We start from the raw sequence: 17,818 nt of genomic DNA, 5'->3' as shown, positions 1-17,818 counted from the left end.
AGTTTTCTTTCACTAAATGGATCTAACTAAAATTTGGCTCTCTTATGGCCTGAACATCTTCTATAGTTCTCTTTCTGTATTTAGTGATATGAAAGATTGATTAGCTAGTTTTGGAAGTGAAATTGAAAGCAGGGCTTATTTGCCCTTGTAAGACTTCTTGTCTACTGGGGGAACAGGCAAATAAACTAGCGATTAATCGTGGTGATTAGTTAATTCCTGCAGCATAGGAAATGCCAGGTTCCACTGGAGCAATTTAACTTTAGGAAATACAGGGAGCCCTTACCTTAATTACTGCAGGGAAGAACATTGTCAAGGAAGCTTTCTTTGTCAGGGTAACATAAAATCTAAAGTCTGAAAGAATTCTAGGAACGAATTAAGAAACAGTGATGGAGACTTTCCTGGAGTCTGGATGGACACCTATCGATGGGCCCATCATTGATCCATCTCTGTTAATCTATATGACTTTCAATCTTCTCACCCTGCTGTTTCTCTCAAGAAAAAAGTGGTAGTGAGCTACCCTTAACTTCTACTCCAAGACTGAAAACATTCCCTTTAACTCTATATTAATCTAGTATTTGAATTTTCAGGTGCAGAAGACTCTGTGAGACAAACGCAAACAATAATTGACAAATGCAGAAAAGAGGAAAGAACAGGACTCAGAGCCTGGGAGACAAGTTTCCTCAAAAAGGCCTGGGACGAGCCCTGAGAACCGGGAGAGGGAGTTGACATAAGGGGTTGGGAGCCGGGATCTGGAGGGGGCCGCGCTCATGAGCCGTCGTACTTAGTGGTTTCACTGGAGAATAAATGGAGGGAGCCAGGTGATTTTTCTAGAGATGTTTCTTAAGTATGTTTTATGCATTACAGTTCAGTGCATAGTTTGATGAAACTTCCCGCTTCCTGCCCCTGTAGCCATCGCTCACCTCCAGGGCTGAGACGATAACTGTGACCCTTTCCCTTCTACTCACTGTCCTCATCACTCACCCCCCAATGGACACCCTGACCTTTAGCTGCAGGTATTAGCTTGAACTGGTCTGGAATAGCGTATAAATTTATCCTGTACGTGCCAGGGGTGTGTGGCTTTTTTCATTCTGTTCTTGAGATCCGCACCAGGCACACTGGGCCCAGATCCACTTTAGGTGATGACTAGCGCTCTCTGCCCTGACCCTCACCGTGTGTCTATCCAGGCGCCCTCCCGGGAAGACCGTTGTGTCCAGCTCTGCATGGCAAGCCGTGCTGTTTACATCCACGCCCTAGTGTCTTTGCTGGTGTTATTTATCTTGTTCAATCACTGGGTCTAAGGTAAAGTGTCGAATTAGACACCACCTGTTTGTAAGGCAAGATCAGTACTGTGACTTCTCTTAATAAGGCCCTCCAGTTTGTGTCTGCTGACCTACGTTTTATTTCTGAATTCGTCAACTTTAATTTATACAGCAGTTCAGGTTCACAGCAAAGTGGAGACTGTCCCAGACCCTCTACCTCTCCCACTGTCAATGCTCCACCTCTACATTTCTGATCATAAGTGACTCTACGCCTACGTCACCCCCAAGGTTTGTACGGGAGTTCTGGCCCCGTGCTGCACGGTCCACAGCTGTGCAAATGCACCACTTCTGTGGAATCAGGCAGAGAAATGACTCTGTCCTGAAAACCTCTGAGCTCTGTCTGTTGGTGATTTCCTTTTTCCTGCACTTGAGAGTTTGTCTGTTTGCATTGAAATTTCATACAAAGCTTTCATAAAAATAGCATTTATTAAAAAAATACTATTTGGGTGTGCTTCTGAAATGACTTAGATCTTGGAAATGGCGCAGTGAAAACATTGCAGCCTCAGGTTTGGGTGTTGAGTGCTGGTTTCCATAACCCCACACTTTCTGTTCATTCATGCTGGTTATTTGTTTTACAGACCCACGACAGCTGACCGAGGCAGATGACCCTTGCAGATTTCATGCACTGATTAGTTTAAGGTATAATTTCACTGTGTGATTCTTAAAAAAAAAATAGTCATTTGTTTGCAAACATATCTATTTACCATTGTGTTCTCAGTACGTCTGGCAGAGAGCGATAGTTTTCACACTAGGAAGTAGTGTTTCTCTAACACATGCCTTCACTTAGTCTATTTTACTACAAAACTGGAGCCCTCATGGGGTCATAAAGAGTTCTGGAAACGGTGGAAACCAGGTCCAGCCCAGTGGGCTTAAATTTCCTTAAATCAATATTATAAGTGATGGAACAATGAAAATTCTTGAGTTATTGTTCTCTTGGCATTTAAGTTGAATCAATTTCTATTCTGGTATCTATTAATTTTGCCAGCATGCACTAAAAAGTTAGACTTCTCCTATTATCCTGAATATCCTTTCCAAGATCTATGGACTAATTTAGCAGAGGCAATTATTTTTTTTCAGATGAAATAAAAGTAACTGCTTCTATTGCACCTTGCTTGGTTTGATTGCAGCTTGTCCACAACAGATTAAAAAGCAACTCTACAAGATGCTAAATTAGAGACACTTCAGCGTAGAGACCAAGTGGAGCATATTGTCTATTGCATACAGAACTGGGGTACAGGTCAGAGGTGCAGGGGCCATGAGAGGATTCTCCAGAGACAGAGCGGGGAGCAGAACAGGCAGATCTATGAAGTCCACTGCTGAGGGGAGCAGCGGGCGGGTCAGGAGAGGTCTGCCACGCCATGTGGGTCACCTCCAGGGGATCAAACTTGTGCTGAAGTGGCTTTAGCTTCTTAGTGCTGTGCTTTAACCCGCTGCGCCACCAGGGAGGGTCTTCAAATATATTTTCTAATGAACTGATCCTGTTGAAAACATATTATTCATGTCTAGGTTGACTTGTCCAGTGAAATCAATTTAATAAGTTAATAAGTGAACTTGATAGTTAGATTTGCAAGCAAAACATAAGATAAGCAATGACCATTCACTCATTGCTTGTTCTCATTAATGTCTTGTTTAGTCTGTCATAGAAACTAAGGAGAAAGCAGAGTGGGGATGTATGAAGGACGCTGACCCTATTCCCCCATGTCCACTTGGATCTCCAGCTCTAGCCTTTGAGGGCATGCGAGCACAAATCCTCTCACGCTGCACATTTTGGTCTGCCCAGAAAGTTGCTCACGGTGTACAATGCCTGTACTTTGGCTCAAGCTCTCAAGGGGATTCAATGTCTCAACACGCGCAAAGCCCGGCCAGGCTAGTTGTCTGATGATTAAAAAGTTTTCCAAAAGGGGAATATTTATAAAGTAGCGACTGTTACTCTTTCTAGGCCATTGACTAACGGAATGGCTGACCTTAGGAAAGACCTAAGATTCCCTGGGTGAGAGCGACGCCATTCCACGGCAGAGAGGAGATGCTGCCGCCCCGTCTCTGTTGTCTACAGGTGACCTCACCGTGGCAAGCACCTCGTTTGCACCTGCACGGTGCGCGGTGTCACCCGCCCTCTCTCGGGAGCCCCCAAGTCACAAGCAAACACATGGCCTGGGCGAGCTCCTACCCACCTTGCTTCAGCCCCCGCCTGCAGCCTCTGCTCCCCCGGCAGCGCCTCCCGCCTGCGGGGCCCGCGCCCGCCTCTGGGCTCGGTCCTCTCCGAGCGCCGTCGTGGTGCACCAAACCCTCTCAGCTCCGCGGTCCCAGGAGTCCACGGGGGTCAGCGGTGCGATGGGCCCTGGCCAGCGAGGAGCCGCGCGGGCGGCACGGGAAGGCGCTGCCCTCCCTCGCCGGCTTTCTCTGGCCCTGCTGGGGTAAATGCGCCCTCTGCCCGTCGGGCACGCTCAGACTTCTAGCCCGGGCCATGGACGGGTCCAGATTCCAGAGGCTTGGAGCGCGTGGGTGGCGATGCACCGATGCCCTAAAAAGGCGTCTGTGACTGCAGCCGAAACGCCGAGAGCAAGTGCAGCTGGCTTGCGCTCTGTGCCCAGATACGCGCCGCCGAACAGGCGGAAGGCCATGGCCACGAGGAGCGGTCACTGCAGCGAAAACTGGCCGTGCGGCTCCCGGCACAGACGGGCGCAGCCGGCCCTCAGGCCTCTGCCCCGGCGCCACCGCTCGCTCTGTCGTCGCGCTTCTGAACTGTCCTCTGAGGAGAAGAAAACACAGACAGGTCACTTTCATACTGATGGCAGAGGAACGAGAGCGGTTCCATGGGACAGAGAAAGCGTGACGCTGCTTCCCCCACACAGGTGACCCGGGATTCCATCTTCACGTAGCGAAACGTGAAATATCCAGTGAAAATGAAGATATTGTAGCGGATGTTTAAGAACCTCTGGACAAAGGAGTTGCAGCGCTGACCACGTCTCATCTTTCTTTGCAGACTTGTGAACCAGTTCTGGAGGTTTCTGTTCTGTGACCAACATTTAATGACGTGTCTGTAAAAGGCGAAGGTCCCAGACTAAGAATATTTCTCCTTGACAAAGTTCAGAGTCTATAATTCACAGTAGCAGATTCCAGGCTAATTTGTAGAGTTTGTATCTTTTATGTCTTTAGATAGATAATGGCTTATGAGTGGATTGGATTACATATAAAAGAAGACAAGGCATTCTTTATATAGAATTACTATTCAATTTATCAATATCTTCATACATTTTTAAAATTTATTTAACAAAGAAAGTGATTGTTTGATATAAGTGGTGCGTTTAACATAACTCTTTTATATGCTGTTATTCTGTATTTTTAAAAAATGCCTTAAATCGCATAATGTTGTAAACTCATGTCACTGCAAGAAAATATCCGTGTTCTTAAATTATTACTATTAAGGTAAAGATCTATCTACTATATTACAGCTGCAGAGAGATGTGTTTGACAGCTGACTTCTGAGCTTTAATCTAGTTTAGTCTCCATGCTTGACGTTGGAAAAGGAGCTGAATTTCAGCTTTAAGATAATGCAAATTTATGCAAAAGCACTCTAATTATTCCAATTCAATTCCAATTTAATCATTAAAATGTACCTTCTTTTTCAGTTAGGCATTTTCAATTCTTTTTTTTTTAATTAATTAATTTATTTATTCATACAGAACTGGGGTACAGGCCAGAGATGTGGAGGGTGAAAGGATTCACCGGGGACAGAGTGGGGAGTAGAACAGGCAGATCGAGGAAGTCCACTGCTGAGGGGAGCAGCGGGCGGGTCAGGGGAGGTCTGCCTCGCCATGTGGTCACCTCCGGGGCAGGCGGGGATCGAACTCATGCTGAAGTAGCTTTAGCTTCTCAGTGCTGTGCTTTAACCCGCTGCGCCACCAGGGAGAGCCCGGCATTTTCAATTCTTATATCCAAGATTTGGCTTTATATTCCATTGGTTTTCTCAAAAAGTAATAGTGGTACAATACATTGAACATTAAGGAAGAAACTGCCATGATTATTCACCAAAGGAGCATCACAAACATGCCCCCAGAAAATCTATGGCTCTATTACCTCTTTAACTTTTCCTCTTTCCTAGTTGAATTTACTGTCAAAACAGTCATACTCCTTTTAATGTGTTTATTAGGCAAGGAGGCCCAATGAGCAGACTAGCCAGCAGTGCACATTTTAACATGAATGATGCTTCTTTTTCCCAAATAACATTTTGGTCAACAGCAAAACCACCTAACGTGTCGATATAGTAAGATGGGAAAAAGCAGGGAAAGACTATGAATTAACCTCTCCTACAAGTAGTTATTTCTCCAAAATCCCTCAACCCCTTATACCAATAAGCTGTTGTGTTGTTGCTGAAGATGATTTTATTCACTGGGAAGACGAAAAAGTACACACGTATAGGCCAGAAAAATCTGCCTCTGTGATCACTGTCATGTGTGATCTACATCTTCCGTTCTGGTCCATTAGTCTGATATAATTTCAGATCGATTTTTATGACCAAGTTCTTGAAAAAGAGCATGACACCAAAATCCCTTTGTGTGTGAAAGCATTGAATCACCACAGGCCCATGTTTACTATTTATTTAACAGAATCATTGTACTTATTTGTCGTTGCGAAAGTATTAAATTCTATTTTACTTTAGGTTATACTTATTTTTCCTCTAGAAGCGGGACCTATTTCTCAATGGATGCGTATAGTAAATGATCCATTGGCTTTAAATTAAAAATATGGTAGCCTGACCCATTTGCTCAAAACATCGCTTTCTTTGAACATCACAATTTTTCTTTGTTTTGAGAACATTAGGCCAATTAACATTATTATCAAAATGACTTTTGCATGTTACATGCATTACCCTTGCAGATTTATAAGTGAAAGTTGCTATGTCATCTGTGCTCATAATTGTTTAAGATCTGCAATAATAGAAAATTGAATGAGGTTACAGAGATATCACTCAGACTATAAATTCTTAATTTAGCACTGTGGGAACTCAATTGTTTTGCCTTTTATGACTCATTTGCCCCCATGTCCCACATTGTATAACTAAAAATGAAGTGGTTTAAAAGCTTATTTTTCTCACAAATCTTGCCCTCTTGTTTCTAGACAGCACTATTTTATACGGAGCTCTATCTAATGCTTTATATGTTTCAAAACATATAGCAAAAGAGATCACTTAGTGAGCACCAGTTGCTTTAAGTGAAGATGGAAATAGGTGACCACGGAACTCAATAAAAACGAGGCCACTGAGCAGCATCAAACAATCTGTTTGAAGATGCATAGGATTTATAATTTCTTGCAGTTCTACAAGCCTAGGAAAAAATTATGATGGAATTAAGGGGCCTGGTAGGAAGTGATAAAGGTTTGCAGTTCGGCACAGACAAGTTTTACTAGAGAAGTTTCTATGCACAGATAAATATTCTAACACGTATCTCATAATATATGTTTCTGCTAAGTAAAACCTTTTACCTATCCTTGCCAGCAACCCATATTAAAGACCTTTGTGGAAACAGAGGTTATGCATTTTATTAAATGAAAAACCCATCAAATGGAATTCATGTGTGTGTGCATATCAGTGCAGCAGGCAATGTTTTCAGTGAAAATAATGCAAGTCTTTGGCTGTCTTTAAACAAGTAAATTCTATTTATTGGGTGGGTTTTCATAAGGACTGACCAACCAATGAGTAATTAATTGTTATATTACCTTTAAAAAGAAATGTCCTCGGGGCCCTCCCTGGTGGCGCAGCGGGGTAAAGCACAGCACTGAGAATCTAAAGCCGCTTCCTCATGAGTTCGATTCCCGCCTGCCCCGGAGGTGACCACATGGCGTGGCAGACCTCTCCTGACCCGCCCGCTGCTCCCCTCAGCAGTGTACTTCGTCGATCTGCCTGTTCTGTTCCCCGCTCTGTCTCTGGTGAAGCCTCTCACTGCCCTTGAGCCTCTGGCCTGTACCCCAGCTCTGTATGCACAAATAAAATAAAATCTTAAAAAAAAAAAAAAAAAGAAATGTCCTCGAAGGAAACTTACAAGGGAGTGTGACTCAGAGCAATCGGTGGGCAGGTGCAGTGGAATACTACTCAGTCATGAAGAGGGCGAGCCATTGACGATGCAGATGGAACTGGAGAGGATGATGCCGAGTAAGTCAGCTGGGGAGACACAAACTCCAGCTGCTGATTTACATGTGACTATAGAAAAGCACAACAAAGGGTCAAAATAAAAAGCCATAAACTCTTAACCTCTGACTACAAAACCGAATCAAGAAGAAGGGGACGGTAGTAGAAAGGAGGGGAGAAGGAAAGGGGCCGGACAGAACACGGTGGAGGGCTTGGGGGGCCCCGTGCTGGCAAGATGTGAAAGTACACATTTGTAGATGTTTAACCTATAACCGCAAAACAGAGACACCTGTGTTAGCCCGCCTGACCTCAATCATCGAAAGGTGGAAAGATAAAAAAAAAAAAATTCCCAAATCTCAAAAGTAAAGTGTGACAGTCTGACACAGGTGTGTGCATTATCACTCTCTGGAATAATGGAAATGCTTTGTCTAGTCAGCCCCAGCTTGTGCATTAGTCATGAAAACTTGGATTTTAATTTATCTTCTGTGGCTACAGAACTGAATTATTTTTTATATTATTTCATGTTAACTGATTTAAATCGCGATAGCTACCCCTCTTGGTAACTATGCTTTTAGCTAGCACAAGTCTGGAGCACTTGAACAGAGGGCAGATTTCTACCCTCCAGAAGCATTTTTGACAAGACTAGCCCAGAGGGCGAATTTAAGGCTGAGTGACTGTTTGCTCAGCTAGAAGCGACAGATTTGTTTCCACCAATCGGATGTGCATCGATGCTGATTGTAACAGCTAAGATAACAACAGATGGGGCATTTAAGGAACTCAGCAATTAATATTTTGAGCTTGCCCGGTGGTCCTGGCTCTGGCAAGAGCCCGGTACGCAGTGGGGCTGGGCAGAGTTCGTGTGGCATCCGGGTAACAACCTCGTCTTGTTTCCTGCCCTTCAGAGGTGTGTGTGCAGGGTGGGTGTGAATGAATGACACTGACAGACCGCGGAAGGGAAGCTGTGAGCAGGTGGAGGGTGTGGGGCTGGGGCGCCGGCAGCGACCCCCGCAGGACTCGACGTGAGCCCGCGGGATCGCCATCACGGTTTACAAGAGTCGAGCAAATGGTTTAGGAATCCAGTCCCCGAGGGAGCGCAAGGGCAAAGCAAGCGTCGCGGGGTGCAGAGGGCGCTCTGTGGCAGCTCGGGGAAGGGCTTGTGCTTGGGTGGGTCAGTACCACGAAGCCCGGGAGCCCGCGAACCCAGCCCGCAGCCACTATCTCCACACAGCCGCGGAGGGCCGCGCAGTGGCCAGGCGGGAGCTGTTTGAATCACGCACAACCTTAGTTTTTCCAGGTGTCAAGAGAAGCCAGAATTCTGGGCTGAAATGGTTACACGCTGGCCTTGCGGTGGGACGTTCTAGGGGCCGTGGAGGGGGAGACTGAGGCACCAGAAGCGTCCACCATTTGCTCAGTTTTCAACTACTGATGCAATGAGATACTGCATTGCGCAAAGGCTGAGGAAAAGTCCCTGAAGAGTTGCGTGTCAGTTTTATGGCCTGTAGAAGAGCCAGGTTGAGGTAGGTGGGCTGAGAACGCCCCAAGTCCAACAGTTAATCCAAAGGGTTTATTTTTCTTTCAGTGCATTAAAAATCACCCCTTGGCATCAGATCTAGATGAAAAGGGGGGTTTGCCCCCCACTGCTTTCTGGCAGCCCTTCAGGTGACCCAGGCTGTCTCTCCCTCAGGGCCCTCAGCCCAAATCCTTACTCCCTCGGGGCGCCCGTCCCGTGGCTTGCGCTGGGCTCTCTTGCGCTCTTTTTCTCTCCTTGTCCAGTTCCAAGATCACACTCTACAGAAGATGAATCCAAAGAGCACCCGGGTAGTTTTCCCCACTTCTGAAGTAACACTGGCTGTAAGCTGGCTGTGGTCAACGAGGCCATTTTCATCTTGTTCTGAACAGGGCTCCGTCGGTGTTTTTATTAAAGCAATATTTAGCATGTTATCTGAGACGCTATTTCTCTAGCTCTCTAGTGGACCTTTATATATTTTCTTAATGTTACCTACCTTCTCCCATCATTTTAGCATGTTCTGTTTCAAAAATTTGAACTAAACAGCACCAGAGAATATACAGAAAGGAGAAGGGCCTTTGATCTTCTGAGAGGTTAGTGTTAAGAGCTGATGAAAGGGTCCATTTTGACTTTTTTTGATATTTGGAAATAATGTTTCACACATTTCCCATTGCTATCTAGCAGACATGTCATTAATACTATTTATAAACCTACTTTCTTGCAAAGTCCTTAGAAACTTTTTGCACTCATTAAGTCTGAAAATCCCAAAGACCAAAGTAGAGAGGACACATTGTTCTCACCTTCTAATCACATAAATGGAGACATAGAAAAGGAAGTGATCTTTCTAACCCTGTAGCTTTTGGGTTACTGCAACATTTTCAAAACAAGCAAGAAAACTATTAGTAATGACTTCTAAATGTATTAAATTGAGGGTAGGTACGCCATTGTGTGGCTCTGAAATTTGTTGTTTGAACTATAAGTATAATATAAAAGTAGAAAGGAAAATAAAAACAAACAAACAGAGAGACCTCCAGAGGCAAGGTTAACTTGGTCATCGCCTCGATGCGTGAAACGTGCACTACAGAGGCCATCTGAGAGGGAGATGAACTTCCTGCCCTTGAAAAGTCACTCCCAATGTCAATACTGTGATTTTTCACTTTATAATTTCCAAGATAAGTCTTTCTGGAACTATTTTCTTTATACGTACAGGTTTATACGGGTCTTTTGAAAAGCTCTGTGTAATATATAGTTGCATAGCTCCTTTCTACTTCCTGGAACACATTTGGAAAATGTTAATAAGTGTCATTACCCAAATTATGAATGGTTTATTTAAAAGGAAAACATGAAAATAAAGCAAATGTTGATAAGCCTCATTTACATAAGAATCTCTAGAAAATAGCTTATGCGAATTTGCATTTCTTTGTTTGTATAATGAAGTATTCACAGAGGCACCGATTTTGCCCCTGCATTTTATAGACAAACCTACTGCCCTCAGGACCTCAGTCACCAGAGGGATGTTTCCAGAACCCTTGTCTGCGGGGTTCCTCATCCTTACACCTACCTTCTCCTTTACTAGATGCAATAGCTCCATTTGTAAATCAAAGCTAATTCATTACTTCTATGACCAGGAAAATGTACACACATGAGTTTATAGAATATTCATAGTCAGGCACAGTATTTTCATGCCAATTATTTCCAGGAAAAATAAGAAGATTGAAAATAGTTGGGGTGAACATTTGAGAAGTGAAGGAAATGAAGGAACGGAAAACTGCAATTGTGATTTTCTGTTTGCACTTTGCATGCTTGTTATGCTTCGTGACCATCGTTAACCTGGACACTTACGACTTATGCGTGTTCTACATGCAATTATATGTCCTATAAGTTGTATTTAATATTTAAATTAAAATACATGTACTTATTTTTTAAAAAAGATTTATTTATTTATGCAGACAAGAACTATGGTACAGACCAGAAGTGGGGTGTGTGAGATTTCACCAGAGACAGAGTGGGGAGCAGAATAGACAGATCCACTGACATATACCGCTGAGGGGAGCAGCGGGAAGACCGGAGAGGTCTGCTGCACCCTGTGGGCTACTCCCTGGCTGCAGGGAGGTTCATTGTGCTGCACTTTAATCCAGTGCGCCACCAGGGAGGGTCCGAAAAATATATTTACTTACTTATTCATTTTATAGAACTGGGGTGTAGGTCCAGGTGGGGGTGAGGGTGTTAGGGAACTTTCCAGAGACAGGGTAGAGTGCAGGCGGGGAGACAAGTAAACTTCCCCAAGTGAGGAAGAACTTGGGGCAGGATTACCTAAAGACACAGGTAAGGGGACACGAGGAATCACAGCAGGAAGAACCGCGAAGGGCAAGACTCGAACCCTCTCCGGTCACAGAAGCAATTTGGCTGCTAAAGACAAGTCTACGAAAGCTAATATTTCTCTCTCTGAATTCAGAAGGTTCAAGGAACCCTCAGGGGAGCCAGAGGTGCAGCCGCCGCCCAGAGCTGAGACTGTGCTCAGTGGGTCTCGCACACATTTGCCTGGCGCAGGGCGCACCTTCCGCAGGCCACATCCCCGGGACCCTCGCGGCCCAGGGCGGTCAGCAGCTGTTCTCTGCTGGTCAGGAGGAGAAGCATGGGCCGGCCTTCCCATTCCTGTCTTCTGATCACGTCAACAGCTGCATATTGGGCGCAACGTGCGCGCAGCCCGCAGCCCGCAGGGACAGCTGTCCCCAGGCTGGCGCCTGTCTTGGCCTGAGAGAAGCCGCCCCGCCGGCCAGTTCTCGCTTTGATCCTGTCACTGGGCTCCGGGTCCCGCACATCACCTCGTCCATGTGTATTTCTCCACATCTTTCCCTCAGTTTTCCCAAACTCGCTCTGCTTCAAGATCTGTGCCCCAAAGACAGCACCATTAACCCCAGCTATGGGGCTTTGTCAACAATGCTTTCTTGAATGGAAACAACTTTGTCATTTCATTAGAAAAGGTGCAATTGTGTTTTGCAACATTTCTTATTTTCTTCTTCAAAGTCATTTTATCTTTCAAGGTGAAAAAAAATATATATATAGGATGAAATTGTAGTTTTTTCTCTGCAAGGAATTTTAGCTGGGTGTGGACAAAGTGGATAATTCTCAGTACCAGACAATCATCATGCACGAATCACCATGCAACGGGGACTCTGGAAGGATGAAGCTGCTGAGAGGTTCCAGACCTCAGGCCTCGACCAGGGGTGGGTCCTCACTACAGGACCATCTCACCACAGTGTCCAGTAGGGTGCCCTGGGCCACTGTTGTTTACTCCCACATCGAGTTTCTTTTAGCCTCCTAAATGAAAGTATGGCTTAGTCTGTACTTGACAGCAAGCCAAACCTGTTCAGTCAAAGGCAGAGTTGCACCTGTTCCCGTTTGTTCTAACTTTCAGAGTCATTTGATGTATCACTTCAAAGGTGACAAGAAAATTAAAATGCTTAAACCCCGTGTAAACAAAATCTGTGGGATGAGATATTTAAAAAAAATCAATGAATTGACAAAAATAGAGAAGCAGGAAATACTGATATAGATCTGTGTTATTTATGGAGGAACATAGGTGACAGGGAATAAAATAGATCTTTCCACAAAAATTCTGCATTAATGAAAATAAATTGAAAGGGCCTTTTTTTTTTCTAAGAGAGTACATGACCATTTGTTTATTTAATTTTATTTAATTTTATAACAGTTTATTTTATATTTTTACATTTTTTTTACCATCTCAATTGTAGTCCCTGCGGGTTTCCCATCACCAAGCCACCCTTCATTGTTTTTTAAAGATTTATTTATTTATGCACAGAACTGGGGTACAGGTCAGAGGTAAAAGGGCAGTGAGAGGATTCACCAGAGACAGAGCGGGGAGCAGAACAGGAAGACTGACGAAGTCCACTGCTGAGGGGAGCAGCGGGTGTGTCAGGAGAGGTCTGCCGCGCCATGTGGGTCACCTTGGAGTTGGGATTGGTCACAGGAAGATGGGCTCTTTCTGCTGCCTTGAGCCTGAGGTATTCATTCAGTCTGTGCTGAGAGTGACTTATAATCCATCCCTTTTTCACTTGATCTGTACCCAGAAACAGGGAATCATTCAGGAAAAAAAATGTCATGCAGGGGCCTCCCAGGTGGTGCATCAATAAATAAAAGAAAATCTTAAAAAAAACAACAACAACAAAACAAACAAACAAAAAAAAACTTGTCATGTAAGCAAGGTACTAGGTTTTTTTGTTTTTCTTTTTGTTTTTTTTCCCACACAGATACGCAAGGGTGAGCCATGTAAGCCTGAAACCCTCTGCCTGGAAAGATTTGTTCACAAGACAAGCTCTCTTGCTCTCCGATCTGTTAAAAGTGAGATTAAAACAAAATCTCCATCTCAGCCTTCTTCGGATCTTGTGTAGACAAGGAAGTATTTCTTCAGTAATTGATTGTGTCTTAAGTGCTGAACCTAAAATTTAAGTCATCAAAGCTAGGCTAGTAGAGTTGCTCCGTCTTATTCTCAGTGAATCCATTCTCTGGCTCCCTCGCTGCCCCGTCCAGCTTTTCTGTCCCCCAGCGGCCTCAGAAAGACAGTCAGCAGGAGCTGAGGCTTCCGGCCTGAGTTTTCAGAGAATGTAATTCCCTCTAGTGCCACCGCCTCTTGCGTCTCAATTCTAGAGCTCACACCCATGCTGGGTCCCACGGGAGCCAGGACCAGCATCGCGATGTGCCCGCATCTGTCTGCTGTAACTGAGACTTTTACCTTCGTATTATCATGTCCCAGATCTGTGGGAGACCCGTGCCTGAACCCTTGGCTCCTCACATTATAATTCAGCCAACAGCTTTCAGCAGCGAATTGCAGCTACCTGCTGATTATCTTTATGGCTCACTGCTCCTCTACCTGAGACTTTGATGGGCAGGTCCTGGGGGTGCGCTCCTTGTGGGGGACTATCTCCTACCTACATCCCCCCATCACCCCATCTTGGTGTTTTTTTTTTTTTTTTGAGGAATGTTCTGAGCTTTAACATGTTATATACTTCATTTCTAGATATGAAAAGTCCTATATTACTAATAGACTGTAACTCGTAATAATCCTTGCTATTATGAGTCACAACTCATCGTGGTAGGTATCGATTTCCACTTTGTGGCTGCCTCATGATTCTAGAGACACAATTATTCTGAGCAGAAAAAGATTGGGTTGAACCTATTGACTGGGGAACATCACTAGGTTAACATCTTCTTATAAAGCCAACAATTGATCCTTACAATCTATGAGCTAATCCAAGAGCTAACTCATGCAGTAACTGTGCTGAACTCTTCTCCTTAACATCTATTATTTTCTAATGTTTGGGCCCATACACACTCTTCCACAAAATCTAAGTTTATGTTTTCCTTCTCACTGTCTTTTCTAAAATTGGATACTATCTAACGCTACACTGTCTGTTTGAAAATTAAAGTTCAGAAAGTCCTGAAAATTCTAATCACAAGCAGATACAATCATAAGGACATGAGGAGATGGGAGAATTTATTGAACTTAGCACGGGCATCCTTTTTTGAATGTGCATGTCAGCCTCATGCAGACACCTCAAGCTGGCGTCAGAAGCTGCCACGCAATTGTAGTGCAGAAAACCTGAAAACTTCTCGTAACTGTAGCCACAGCAATGCCTCACAAAGATGGTGGCAGAGTCTCTAGTATCATCTTTCCAAACAGCTCTCCGTGGACAACCTTTGGAGGTCCCTTGCGGGTCAGCTCCTCGTCTTAGGGCTGCAGAGAATGCCAGTCTCTTATCAGTCTTGAGTCAGGAGAGGTCACTGAGCCGTCCTTTGTCCAAACTCACTTTGTCTGCTGCCAGGTGATACCTTTGATGTGGATGTATCACACAACAGTCTAAACAACCCAAACAAGAACCAGCAAAAGATTAGGTAATATCCAAAATAAGAGGTTCAGAATTGGCTGTCACAGGCATGACGCTGTAAAAGAGTACTTGAGACCTTTTTTTGTAAGTGCATTGTCCTGGCTTGCAAAATTAGAGCCCTAACTGTTAGAGTTTCTATGCAAAAAAAGTAATCAAGAAATACTGTGACGGGAGCGAGAGAATTTGTAGTTGGAGCATGCATACGAGGGAACGCTGCTCAAAGACGAGAGGAAGATGGAGTTGTGCTGCCGAGCGACACGCGGCCCCCGAGGCCCTGTGCTAGGGGACGGCAGAAGACGCTCTTTGCGCTTCTCCCTTCTGCGTACGGGCAGAAAACAAATATGGCCGAAATAAACCCAAATAAACTTTCGGACTAAAAAGTGAAAGCTAGAAGGGCGGGCGGAGGGAGAGAGTGGGTATTTCCGGGAAGGGACTTGGGCTGCTGAAGGGGACTCGGGCTGTTAGTTGCGAACTGAAGAAGGATGCACCTGCGATGGTCAGCGAGACGCCCAGAGCGGAGTATGGCCGATGCGAGGCCACTTTGACCTGAAGAGCGAAGCCTCAGGGAGCGATAGAAGTTAAACCCGCCCGACCAGCGCTTGGCGCCACAGCCCAGCATCTACGGGCAGGAACGCAGCGCTCCACTTACAAACTCCGGACTGGCCTCCGAGCACCCCGAGAACCAAGGTGCCCCAAGTTTAGAGAATCAGCGCGGAGGTAAGAACACGCCTCAAGGCGCCAGGCCCCGCCGAGCTCGCCACCTCCTCCTGCTCTGCTCCGCCTTTCTCTGTGACAGAGCGGGGCACACAGCTGGTCCCCTCAGGGCCGGGTCCCCCAGAGCCGGGTCCCCCAGAGCCGGGTCCCCCAGAGTCAGGGTCCCGTAGAGCCGGCTCCCGCAGGGCCGGGGTCCCTGCAGAGTGGGGGTCACTACAGAGCAGGGGTCCCCACAGAGCCAGGGTCTCTGCAGAGTGGGGGTCCCTGCGGTAGTGTGGGGGGCGCAGAGCCACGGCTCCTAATCACCCAGTTCCGAGCCGCCTGCTCAAAAAGGCTCTTGGGCTCCAGCGGCCCCACATGGCTATAGGTCCCAAATTTCTCTTTAACCTGTGCACAGCTCACGAACGTGGGAAACCCATATTCCCCACTTGCAGGAGAACATGTGGTTCCGGAAAACACCACGGAACCGGCGGGCTTGGGGGCCGGCCAGCACTCGAGGCGCGAGGACCCGCAGGTGAGAGGGTCGCAGGTGAGACGCAGGTGAGACGCGGCGTGCGTGTGCGGAGGGGCCGGAACAGGGCTGCCGGGCCCCCCCCCCCCCTGGTGGGGAATCACAAGAGACACTAAACCGAGGCCCTGGGGTCAGGACGCGCCCTCGCGGGCTTCCTGCGCCTCCAGGTGGGCTCCCAGCGGCCTTTCTCCCTTAATCATTCGCTTACGAAGCCGAAGCCGGCAGGTGTGTCCACAAGGCATAGGGGAGAGAAGCCTCCACCCCCGGGCTCCGCGCTCCGCCGCCCTCCCCTCGGGTACTGTCGCTTGTACATTTTTCAGAGATGAGCTCCTGCGTGCGCCGTCCGCTTTCTTTCCTTTTCTTTGTTGGCCTGACTGGTGAAGGTCCTTCCCCACGTGCACCCCGGAGCGGACTCAGTGCAGCCGCGGCTGTGTCTGGCGACGCCCACGCCGAGGGAGGTTGACTGGACGTCTCTGCAGCGGCCTCCGCGGATGGCCGGCGCTTGTGTCTGAGTCTTCCGGGACCTGGCTCTGTGTGTTTCGTTTTATTTTTATTTTATTTTATTTTTTATTGAGGTAATCCTGGCTTTAAGACTGTGTGTGCTTCAGGGACGAAGGTTCCCGCCTGCTCCCCGCCTGCTCAGTGGGGATCCACAGCCCCACCCAGAGCAGAGCCCCGAGTCCAGGCCAGGCGGAGGTGCGAGTCCAAGACGGTGGGTGGGCAAGCAGCTGCTTGGCCTGGTTATTTGACTTACAAACGATTAGCTTATTTCAGGCAGGCCATCAGCCCTACACTCCTCCTCTCAGGCAATGGGGTGGGTGGCGCCCGGGGAGAGAAAACTTGGATCTCCGGCTGTGTCCACGTGGAGCCACCTCTGAGAACGACTCTGCTTTTTCTGCCTCTTTTCAGAGTTCTAGCAGCTTCCCCTTTCCCTTTGGGAGAGAGTGACACTTCCTCTGTGACTGTCTCTGGTTGTGACGGCCTCAGGCTCCCCACTCCAGAAATAGAAGCTGATTAGTAAGGACTTTCAGGAAAACAAACAAATCAAAACTCAAACCACAAATCTTTGAGTGTGGCTAGAGTCACCCTTAAATCCTGAACTAGAAAAATGCCTTGGTCCTGTGCTCTTAAGAACTAAGAAATCACCAGCAAGACCGAAGTGGGACCTCCAGACATGAGATCTGTGTGTTTGTAGCCAGGACCCGAGGCTACTGAATAAGCCAGAGTTAGCATAAAGCAGAAGGAACCTAGGGGAGGTATCAGACTTAGGAGAATGTTCACTAGCTAAAATGTGGTCTGGGAGAAAGATGCTGGAGGGTTTTAAAAAAGTAAAGAATGATAAAATGTTTTTAAGAAGTTAAGTGAAAATGAACAAAAGATGAATGTTAAAAATCATATGATATTAACAGAGCATCTACATTAAAAGTGCGCCTAGCTTCCAAGCTCCATGTCCTCTTCAGGATTTCCCCTTTGGAACATTATTATGCAAAGTCGGCTTGAAGCACCTGCCGGTGTTCTTTGTCCTATTCCTTCCCCAGAGGCCCTTCTTAAACCACAGCTCTCCTGGGGGGCACTGCCCTGCCTCACCCTCTGAGGCCTTGAGGGGTTGCTCTTCCCTGCAGGCAGGGAGACCCCTCTGAAGCAAGCAACAAAGCTTGCAGAGCACTGGGACCAGATGGGCCCGGGACACATCATTTGTCTCCATTGAGCTTTATGAGCCACTAGGTGACTCGACGA

At 46.4% G+C, this 17,818-nt stretch overlaps 1 long non-coding RNA gene across 1 annotated transcript; it reads left to right on the top strand.

Moving 5' to 3' along the window:
• Positions 1-1,779: 1,779 nt before the first annotated feature.
• Positions 1,780-4,947, top strand: LOC105853823. Its single transcript, XR_001145595.1, has 2 exons — positions 1,780-1,958; positions 2,963-4,947. It is a non-coding gene; the product is annotated as an uncharacterized LOC105853823 (long non-coding RNA).
• The last annotated feature ends 12,871 nt before the right edge of the window (positions 4,948-17,818 follow it).

The sequence above is a fragment of the Condylura cristata genome, unplaced genomic scaffold (genome assembly GCF_000260355.1).
Source record: "Condylura cristata isolate star-nosed mole 26May11 unplaced genomic scaffold, ConCri1.0 scaffold00018, whole genome shotgun sequence".
NCBI lineage: Eukaryota > Metazoa > Chordata > Mammalia > Eulipotyphla > Talpidae > Condylura > Condylura cristata.
The sequence above is the reverse complement of the archived record's forward strand: the minus strand, read 5'-3'. Positions and strand labels throughout refer to the sequence as shown.